Source organism: Bubalus bubalis, chromosome 15, assembly GCF_019923935.1.
Source record: "Bubalus bubalis isolate 160015118507 breed Murrah chromosome 15, NDDB_SH_1, whole genome shotgun sequence".
Lineage (NCBI taxonomy): Eukaryota > Metazoa > Chordata > Mammalia > Artiodactyla > Bovidae > Bubalus > Bubalus bubalis.
Window position 1 is genome coordinate 22,259,581 of NC_059171.1, and position 11,420 is coordinate 22,271,000.

The window sequence follows — 11,420 nt, forward strand, 5'->3', positions numbered from 1 at the left end:
CATTCTGTTCTGCCGAGTTTCTTTCCTGAGCTGATTATATCTGAAACAGCTCTTGTTAGAGGCTTTCTCATTATGAGGAACTCACTATCCTGTTCCAGCCCTCCATCAGGTACCACCTGTTTGACACTTTCTATTCTTTTTTTTTTTTCCCCCCTAAGTTAAGTAGCCTACATGAGGATTTGAAGTGCAGAGTCATGGCATTAGAATTACACCCTGCTGTTTCTCCTGATTAAGTTTTTCTGTTAGTAAGTTAAGGTTGCACTTTGAAGAATAAAGGATGACAGTTTGGATACTAATGGTTGATGAGGTCAAATGGTGGCCCAACAAATGATGATCCTAATGTTTTCTCTAACAGTCCTCTTCTCATTGCATAATTCATCTTTTATCCTCAAATAGGAGTATTTGCAGTGTCTTAAATCACACACCATTCAAGTGAACTGGGTAAGTGTTTAAATAAGTGTCTAAATTATGCTAGAAAGTGAAAGTGAAGTCGCTCAGTCGTGTCCGACTCTTTGTGATCCCATGGACTGTAGCCTATCAGGCTCCTCCGTCCATGGGATTTTCCAGGCAAGAGTGCTGGAGTGGATTGCCATTTCCTTCTCCAGGGGATCTTCCCGACCCAGGAATCGAACCTGGGTCTCCCACATTGCAGGCAGATGCTTTACCATCTGAGCCACCAGGAAAGCCAAATTATGCTAGAAATGGGTCTTTAAATATAAAGGAAGTTCTCATATGCCTCTCCCTACCCCACACCATGTTTCCCCTTTTATTAACATCTGACATTAACATGGTGCATTTGTTACAATTAATGAACCAACGAGTGTGTGTTAGTCACTAAGTCATGACCGACTCTTTTCAACCGTATGAACTGTAGCCCACCAGGCTCCTCTGTCCATGGGATTCTCCAGGCAAGAATACTGGAGAGGGTAGCCTTTTCCTTTTCCAGGGGATATTCCCAACCCAGGGATCAAACCCAGGTCTCCTGTATTGCAGGCAGATTCTTTGCCATCTGAGCCACCAGGGAAGCCAATGAACTGATATGGATACATTATTAATTAAAATCCATAGCTTGTTTGGATTTTACTTTGTTTTCACCTAGTGCTTTTTTTCTGTTCCAGGATCCCATCCAAGATACACAGTACACTTTGTTGTCATGTCTCCATTAGGTCACACTTGGCTGTATAAAACAAAACCCCAAGCAAGTAAGACCCCCAAAGAACAAATTCAAGGACAAGAGACACAAGAACAAGGACAAGAAGTGCTGAGATTTGCCTTCTCCTGGTGACTCCTACCCTGGGCGTGTATCTCTCTTCCCCTACCTTGATCTGTCCCTCAGCATTGGTAAGACACAGTGTAACTTTCACACATGAAGATTAAAAACTGAGGAATAAGAAAATTTAAGGTATATGAAATAATATTCCATTGTATATATATACCATAGTGTCTTTATCCATTCATTTAGAAAAGTGGTGCAGAGGAGCCCATTTCCAGGGCAGGAATGGAGACACAGACACAGGGAACAGACTTGTGGACGCAGATGGGGAAGGAGAGGGTGGGACGAACTGGGAGCATTCATATACACACTACCATGTGTAAAACAGAGAGCTAGTGGGAAGTTGCTGAATAGCATAGGGAGCTCAACTCGGTGCTCTGTGTTTACCCAGATGAGTGGGATGGGTGGAGGGCAGCAGGGAGGTCCAGGAGGGAGGGGATATGTGTGTACATATAGCTGATTCACTTCATTGTACAGCAGAAACTAATGCAACATTGTAAAGCAATTACACTCCAATAAAAAATATATATATGGAAAAATGACTCAATAATAATAAATTCTCTGAATAACCTCAGATATGCAGATGACACCATCCTTATGGCAGAAAGAGAAGAGGAACTAAAGAGCCTCTTGATGAAGGTGAGAGAAGAGAGTGAAAAAGCTGGCTTAAAATGCAACATTCAAAAAACAAAGATCGTGGCATCCAGTTCCATTGCATCATGGCAAATAGATGGGGAAACAATGGAAACAGTGACAGACTTTATTTTCTTGGGCTCCAAAGTCACTGTGGATGGTGACTGCAGCCATGAAATTAAAAGACACTTGCTCCTTGGAAGAAAAGTTTTGACAAACCTAGACAGTGTTTGAAAAAAGCAGGGACATTACTTTGTTAACAAAGGTCTGTCTAGTCAAAGCTATGGTTTTTCCAGTAGTCATGTATGGATGTGAGAGTTGGACTATAAAAAAGGAAGAGCACTGAAGAACCGATGTTTTTGAACTGTGGTGTTAGAGAAGACTCTTTAAAGTCCCTTGGACTGCAAGGAGATCAAACCAGTTCATCCTAAAGGAAATCAATCCAGAATATTCATTGGAAGGACTGATGCTAAAGCTGAAGCTCCAATACTTTGGCCACCTGATGTGAAGGGCCAACTCATTGGAAAAGACCCTGATGCTGGGAAAGATTGAGGGCAGGAGAAGGGGATGACAGAGGATGAGATGGTTGGATGGCATCACCAACAAAATGGACATGAGTTTGAGCAAGTTCCAGGAGATGGTGAAGGACAGGGAGGCCTGGTGTGCTGCAGTCCATGGGGTCACAAAGAGTCAGACATGACTGAGCAACTGAACAACAACAAAAATAGCTTTGTTATCTCCTATCCCAATAGAAGTGTCAACTTGCTTCACTAAACTCCCAAAGGTCTTTATTCTAGTGTAAAGTTGGTACCAAATTACGGTTTTCCTCTCTTCCAGTGCAGAGGTGGCTCAAGCCTTTTCTGAATTTAAAAGATCTTAGATGATTTCCTCCTACTTAGTTCTAGTTTCTAGTTTGAGAAACTTGCTGCAGAGTTTAGTCCAAGCTTCAGGATGCCTCCAAAGTCTAGGGTCCTCTTTCAGAGGCCATCTTCCTTCCTCATTGAAGAAACATTCTAGGCAGTTCTTTAGGCAAATATGTTCCTGTCACAATGTGACTTGGCCAAGACATTGGCTTGTCTTCTTGGCCTTGGCTGACTAGATCAGATGTGGCCATCAGGCCAAGGACAATCTATAAGCTATGAGGTGTGGAGCAAGAATGTTGTTCAACCAGAATGATGAGGATTAAATTGGATTAATCTGAATTTCTGAAATGAAACCTAGAGAATGAATCCAGTAAGGTTGTAGTACAGATGGGCCATGAAGGATCATGAACAAGAGAAATGATGAGTAAGCAGACATCTTGAGTAAACCAGAGTGATAAATAAGTGGAAACCAGAGTGATAAGTAAGTGGAAAACAGATGCCATGGGTAGTTGTTTGCCACACTGGGAGAGGTAAAAAAGAGACAGAGTAAAATGCTGACTCATTATACTAGGAGAATTCTGTGGACTTTAGGGGCTGAGGGCATGACAAGGTAACCAAGATTTAGAATTGCCTTGGATCTCCTGACAACCTCCCAGCTCATGAGCTTCATTCCTTTTCAGGGTTGCCTCATCTTTCCAATACCTTCAGGTTCCACAGGTATCCTTGTTGTCCTCCTTTCCATGTGCATCCTTACATTACCCAGGTCTTGTTTCTCAAGAAAACATCAGGGAGGTTAAACAGCACACATGCCTTGTCTCCATTCAGGTTGGCAGGAATTGCAATCAACTCTGCAACTGATTCAACCTTTTCCAGCTCGGCTTCTTTGCCCTGCACATCTCAGAAATGTTCCAAATTGTTCCATAGATGTTTGACCTTCATCTCCAACACAGGGAAGTAAGTAGCCTTACAAAAGCCCAATTAATGGAATAAAATTAATTTATATCATGGGCAAAAAAGGTTGTATCCCCGCCCCCCCGCTCCCCTCCCCCACCACCCGCCACAAGATTTCCCATCTGCTTGCATTGTGTCCTTAGGTTAACTGACTCACCTTAATCAAGTCAGTTATTCATTATTTGATTTCAGACCAGTTATAGGTCTTCTCACCTGCCCTCTAATAATGAGTCACTGATATTTACATATGCAAGGTACTAGTCTAAGAAATGTATATGTAATTATTTTAATCCTCTCATCAACATTCTAAGGAAGGTATGTATAAGCATTATTTCTTTTTGTATGTAAGGATATTAAGGCTTAGAGAGGTTAAGTAATTGATCAGAGTTCACACATATGTCATTAATAAGTGAGACTTGATGTAAAACCTGGTAGTGGAGCCTTAGTTCTTAACCAGAGCCAGGTTCGCTGGTTCAGAACTAGTCCTTCCTACATAGTGGTAGTTGGCACACAGGTTCACATTCAGTCGACTGCCTGCCTGGGTCTCCCTGAGGTCTAGACTCTCCATTAATACACTCAGCCTGACTGTAGACTAATCACTGATAAACACCCCTGAAAGGTGAGTATTGTGGAAATAAACTTGAGTAGTACTTCACCCTGGAGCCATAGGAATCCAACCCCCAATGTCTGCTTCCTCAAATCACCTGTCTGAACCAGCTTGCCTCAATATTCAGTCATTTCCACGGTGGAATGACTTGGCAGAACAACATTTTTATCTAGAGATTGATGTATTTCTTCCATTTCATCAGCAGCTGGCACTGTTTTTTTCTCTGAACATTGGGGCTTATAAGGCTAAGAGACATTGAAAGGTGTGGTCATAAGGATTCCCACAGCTGCTGGACATTGATCATTCCCTGTCCTCCAGTAACGGTGAATTCTGCCGAGTCCCTCTTCTCTGGGGTCCTGCTGCCCTGCATGGCTGTCTGTGTGATGGGCTCAGGTGGGTGCTGTGATGGAAGTGGTCTCCTCTGTTTACAGGAGCTTCATTAGAAAAGTTGCCATTTCCCAAGGAGTTCTCTTCCTGTAATAATGATCCCTTGCTAGGGGAGTGAGTGACACCCTCCATTCAGGCTCCTAATGCCTTTTCCTAATAAAGGCAGAAAGGAAAAGATGGACTCCAAATTATAAAGCTCCTCATGCCAACCTCAGGTTGTCCAATAGTAGATTTTTTCTTCTAGGAATTCACTACCTCTGAAAAAAGGCCCAGTTTTACAGGAACTGATAGCTCTCCAACACTTTCTGAGCAGTTTCTAGTGGGAAAGCTATCCGAATATAATGCGTGGCCTTTCCAGGAGTTTTCCTCTCCCTTTCTTTATTGGACAAGCCCTTCTCTTACCACTGGAAACACCAGTTACTCTTTCCCCAGTCTTCCTTACAATTAGCATATAGGCAAGTAACTCAGTATTGACCCATGGAACCTGAAGAAATGTCTGATAAGGGTTTGGAAAAAAGGTTTTTCTTCCTAGAAATGGGAAGCATCCCTTTTCTCTTTTCTGAATGTGATTTGTCAACATATGACCTCTGGAACCATTGCAGCCTTTTTGAGGTCATTAGGGGAGGCATCAATGTCACATTTTAGGTGTCAAAACACAAAGAAGAACTCCAGGTTCATGAGTTGTTGCACCCCACTTGGAACTTCCTTGCCTTGACTTACTTGTTATAACGAAAGAAAGTGAAAGTTAAGTCACTCAGTTGTATCCAACTCTTTGTGACCCCATGGACTGTAGCCCACCAGGCTCCTCCGTCCATGGGATTCTCCAGGCAAGAATACTGGAGTGGGTTGCCATTTCCTTCTCCAGGGGATCTTCCTGACCCAGGGATCGAACCCAGGTCTCCTGCATTGCAGGCAGAAGCTTTAATAGTAATAATAGTAACCGTGGGCTTCCCAAGTGGTTCAGTGGTAAGAATCCACCTGCCACCGCAGGAGATGCAGGTTTGATCCATAGGTCAGGAAGGTCTCCTGGAGGAGGAAATGGCAACCCATTCCAGTATTCTTGCTTGGAAAATTCCATGGACAGAAGAGCCTGACAGGCTGCAGTCTGTGGCATCACAAAGATTCGGATATGACTGAGTGACAAGCATGCACAATAGTAACTGTTATTGTTATTCCTGGCAATAAAGACAATTAATACTTCTACAGTTTTAATTACTTCTTAATTACTTTAAATACTTCTACATATTTAATTATTATGTAACATTATAAATATCTATATTGTTTAAACTATAACTTTTAGTTGAGTGCTCTATTATTTGCAGATGAAAACACCCTAATCAACATGCTTGCCACCCTGTTCCTTGCTCTCTCAAAGCCTTAGAGGTCTTCAAGAGGCTTCTTTAAAAAACAGACTTGAGCCTATGCCATCTAAAACATATACTCCTCCCATCATGGAGTGAATCTTCTTTTCCCAGGATCCGTCAAAGAAATCTCTTCTCCTGAGAAGAAGCTTCCTGAACTCCACAGCTAAAGGGTCCTGGGAAACCAGGTGTGAACTTTCCATATCTTTATTTTCAGCCTGGTGAGTTACACAGACAATAGAAAATAGTACACATGGTTCTTAGAGGACCACGCTCTCATAAAAGCATCTGAAAATGAAGACTTGGAGAGAGAATGGGTGAAATATTTCTAAGATTCCTCTATTGGTCTCATTCCCTTCCCTTCACATTTCAAAAAGTCAATCAGGTTATTCTAAGGGCTCAGGAGGCCCTGAGGAGCTGTAATTAGTCCACTGCAGTGAATATTTATCTGGACATGTCTTCCCATAGCAATCATTTTCCTGGTTCACACATTCCACTTGACAATATTTTATATAATAAAATAAACACCATCACCAAAGAGCTCTATAAGCTATAAAATATTATACAGAATTAACTTATGATGATGACAAAGATTTATTCATTACCTGCTCTCAATATTACTGACTCAGGGTCCTAGGAATATATTTATATTTTAGCCTGTTTTATTACCTTATTCAACTATCAACATAACCTGATTTTGCACCAAATATATTGACTGTGTCAGAACTGGTTGTGTTTTCTTTCATTGCTATTGAATTATGTCTCACATGTTTATTAATAGTTATGACCAATGTTGGTCAGCATTTTACAATTTACAGTTGGTTTTTCCTGTATGTTGGGGTTTCCCTGATGGTTCAACAGGTAAAGAATCTGCCTGCAATGCAGGAGACTTGGGTTTGGTCTCTAGGTCAGGAAGATCCCCTGGAGAAGGAAATGGCAATCCACTCCAGTATTCTTGCCTAAAAAATCCCATGGACAGAGGAGCCTGGTGGGTTACAGTCTAAAGTGTCTCAAAGAGTTGGACACTACTGAGTGTGCTGTCACTGAACTCTCAAAATCATAACTCATTGGAGCTTCATAACAATCTTATTTGAAAATAAGAGTATGGAGGCTCAGATTTGTTCAAGATGACTCAGGAAAAAGCCAGAAAAGGAGCAGGTTCTCCTGAAGGCAAGGAAAGTCCTTTCTTCTGGGAGGTGTTGACACTCCTCTGGATCACCTGTGGTTTTAAGATGGAAAAGGGACCACAGGGGCAAGAGATTGGAGTTCAGTAAGGAAGGATGACATGTCAACAACAAGCTAGGTAGATCTTTCAGCGCTGGATGGGCCATGGGGGATATTTGATGAATTGGTGATATCCTGAATTACAGAGCTTCCCCTGTAGCTCAGTCAGTAAAGAATCCATCTGCCATGCAGGAGTCTGCCTGCAATGCAATAGACCCAGGTTTGATTTCTGGGTTGGGAAGATCCCCTGAAGAAAGAAATGGTAAGCCACTCTAGTATTCTTGCCTGGGAAATCCCATGGACAGAGGAGCCTGGCAGGCTACAATCCATGGGGTCTCAAGAGTCGGACATGACTTAGCAACTAAACCACCATGAATGACCACATGGTTAATTTTTCGTGGCTCCCAGGCAAGTTATCAGGGCAAGTCACTCACCTCAGTTTCCTCATCAGTAAAACAGAATTCCCAATAGCACCCACCTCAAAACATTGTTGGTTTACATGAGTTAGAACATTGCTTATCTAATAAGTGCTTCATAAACTTCTGCTAGTTTGGTTTCTATCCTGTGGGAACACTTAGTGTGGTTGAGGAGAGAGATAGGGCCATTCAGCTACTTTTGTCTTCCTACAGACCCTTCCCATCTCTCTATCCTTGTAAAAGTCTGGGATAACATGTAGATTACAAAGCCTGTGTGTCAATGTCCTCAGGGATCACCAAACCTTGATGGTAAGCACCCTGGTAGTAAAGTGAAGCTTGAACTTAAATGAAAACTGTAATATTCAGCTCTGCTCACTGTTTAAGGAGTTCCTTTAAAGGGCTTAATAAAGAGGATCAGCAAGATCCCTGGGTATTAAACATGTCTTCCAAAGCAATATTTTAATGAGGTTAAGTATAATACAGCAAGCCCTTGGATTAATCTTCCCTTAAACTACCCATGAGCTCAAGATGCAGAGAAAAATATCCTCAGAAAATTGCCGGGACTTTTATTGAACCCATGTGTCAAATGCAAGAAAATTACAGGTGCTTGACTCCTAACCCCCATCAGGGCTGGTGTGGTCTCTCCTTAAAATCCCGAGATAAAAAATGAAGATCACAGAGGGAACTTGACAATATTGCTTCTTTGTTGCTCCTTTGAAAGGCTCTGTAGCAGCGATCTCAGGCTGGGTTTCTCCTGGGGGCTGGTGGGCCAGTTGTGCCCATTGAGATATTTCCCAGTGCTGGGGATGGAGAGTTTCTTTGCTCAAGCCCTCACGGTGTGTCTCCCTGCAAAGACTGTCTTTCCTCTGAGAGCTCCCAGTTTATTTTTAACAACTGGTGCCAAGACCTAGCATTGTTTGCCTGCATCAGAGTGTGGGCAGAGAGGACACATGCAGGAAATTTCAGAGCATGGGGGCCACTTGTCTGGGGTTAGTCATGAGGAAGTGGCTGCCGCCTCCTCTGGCAGTCTTTTATAACTGAACTGTTTTAGGTTCTCTGTCCTTATGTATACAGTTTAATTTTGAGTGCTTTAGTTTAATTTTGGCCTTCGAATGCCTTTATAAATTACAGCATCTTGTGATGATTGTTTTTCTTTTTTGGAAAGGAAAGGACTAGTACACAAATCTCTGAAATGAAAGAGAGGAAGGGAGAATAAAGGGTGAGGATAAAGAGGAAGAGGGAGCTGCCAGGGAGGGAAGAGAGGCAGCTATTCTCTTCCGTTTCTCCTTTATCTTGGACATTGAGACAGACACAAATGACCTCAGTGGACCTCAAAGGGCAGATGGAGTAAGATGATTTCTGTGGGGTTTGATTTGATAAGTTGGACATGGATTGTCCGATTTCCCCACATTCTCTCCACTTTTTGCTCTGATTTATTCCTTTCAATTAAGCACTGCCTTTCTCTAAGATGCTCCTTAAAAGGCAAATCCTCTGAGAAGGCTAATCATGAAGTTTTAAACTCATGACGAGAATGAATTCACAGATTAGTGGTTCCCAAATCCAGTTGATCATCCCAAGCCCCGAGGGTACTTGTTAAGCATACAGATTTCAGGGCCTTACCCCAGACTTGTGGAGGAGTCAGAAGGTCTAATGACATGAATCTGCATCTGCATTAAAAAACAAAACAAAACCTTTTAGGTGTTTCAATGATTTGGGAATTTCTTACAGACTCCCAGACTTGCCTCCATGTCTAATTTGTCATCCTAGAAAGAAAGGAAGGGCACAATAGTAGAACTGTACTGGGTCCTTCTAGAATGAAGATTCTAGAAAGAGGGTTCAAGTTCTCAAGTGTTAGTTGCTCAGTCGTGTCTGACTCTTTGCGACCTCGTGGACCGTAGCCTGCCATGCTCCTCTGTCCATGGAATTCTCCAGGCAAGAATATTGGAGTGGGTTGCCATTCCCTTCTCCAGGGGATCTTCCCAACCCAGGGACTGAACTCAGGTCTCCTGCATTGCAGGTGGATTCTTTACCATCTGAACCACCAAGGAAACCCAGAAAGAGGGTAAAGAAGGTAACTTTTTTAAAGACAGTGGAGAATTGCTACCTAACACTTTTGCTCTAAATTGGCTGTGCCAGTGGAAATGTACCTTCATCCAAAGTCATCTTTATCAATACAGTTTCATAAATCCATTGCAGAAAGCTTTGTTTTCCTTCTGGCACTTCAAATATTGAAGCCAGTCAACAAGTTGATACTGATCTGGCCTTGATATTTTACTGGTTTAAATAAAGAACCAGTCCATGTCAAGAAAAAGAGAGCTTAATTAATCAATTAAAAGAACACGTGCATGTTGTATGAAAGGAGAAAAGGTGAGAACTTCCTTTGACTAAGTTGGAAGAGGCTCTCGGGCTTGACAACACGCATATGATGAAGGCATTGCCACCTACTTTGTGGTAGCTAACCACTGTTTTTTTGATTTGAGAGACTAGCATTGAAACATATACATTACCATATGTAAAATAGATAGTGGGAGTTTGAAGTATGACGCAGGACACCCAAAGGCGGTGCTCTGTGACAACCTGGAGGGATGGGGTGCGGAGAGATGTGAGAGGGGGTTTCAGGATGGAGGGAACACAAGTACGCCTATGGCCAATTCATATTGATGTATGGCAAAAACCATTACAATATTGTAAGGCTTTTAAATTAAATTAAAATAAGCTAATTAATTAAAAAAAGAACGCATGCACATTCATTTATATTGGCAGGTTATTTCAGTTTACCTGTAGGTGTGATAATCACAGATGGAGGTCCTGGTGATGAAGCATCATCATTTGGCTTCTGTTTCTTCCTTCCTTATTTCTTAAAATAAAACAGAAGAGTTTAGAATCTATTCTTGGGACACATAGAGGTAATAATGGGACTCTGCATTCTATTTTTAATAACTGAATAAAAAATCGGATTAAACACTGTATATTTACTTCATAATAAAAGTTCATGAGCTAATAAAAAAATCACGTTTCTTTATTTTTTTGGTGATAAGTATTTCAGCTCACTCTTTTTTAGCACTGATTCACTCATGTTGAATTGAAATTATCATTTGGATTTATACTGTTGATAAATAGATAAATAGAAAAGAAACAAAATGAAAACACAAGGTCCATTTTTTCATTCATTTGGTTGTTTTATGTCATAGGGAGTTCAGATATCACTCCCAGAAGCATTTAGATAGAATAAAAAATACCCCAAAACCTTCAGTAACAGAAAAAGACCAGAGAAATATTTTATTTTTTACTTTATTTTTTATTTTACTTTATTTTTAAAAAATTGTTTATTTATTTGTCTGTGTTCAGTCTTAGCTGAGGCACACTGGATTTTCATTGCATCATCATGTGGGATTCCTTGTGGTGCATTGAGCGTAGGCTCAGCATAGCCTACTGAGTGTAGGCTCAGTAGATGTGGCTTACAGGCTTAGTGAAGCCGCCCAGTTATGTCCCACTCTTGGCAACCCCATGGACTGTAGCTTACCAGGCTCCTCCCTCCATGGGATTTTCCAGGCAAGAGTACTGGAATGGGTAGCCTTTCCCTTCTCCAGGGGATCTTCCTGACCCAGGGATCGAACCCAGGTCTCCTGCATTGCAGGCAGAGGCTTTACCGTGTAAGCTACAGGCTTAGTTGCTCTGTGACATGTGGGATCTTAGTTTCCTGAC

General features: G+C 41.7%; 1 non-coding gene across 1 annotated transcript; it reads left to right on the forward strand.

Annotated features, from left to right (window-relative positions):
- Nucleotides 1-10,060: 10,060 nt before the first annotated feature.
- LOC112579239 lies at nt 10,061-10,186 on the forward strand. The gene has a single exon (XR_003103740.2). It is a non-coding gene; the product is annotated as a U6atac minor spliceosomal RNA (small nuclear RNA).
- Nucleotides 10,187-11,420: the final 1,234 nt, after the last annotated feature.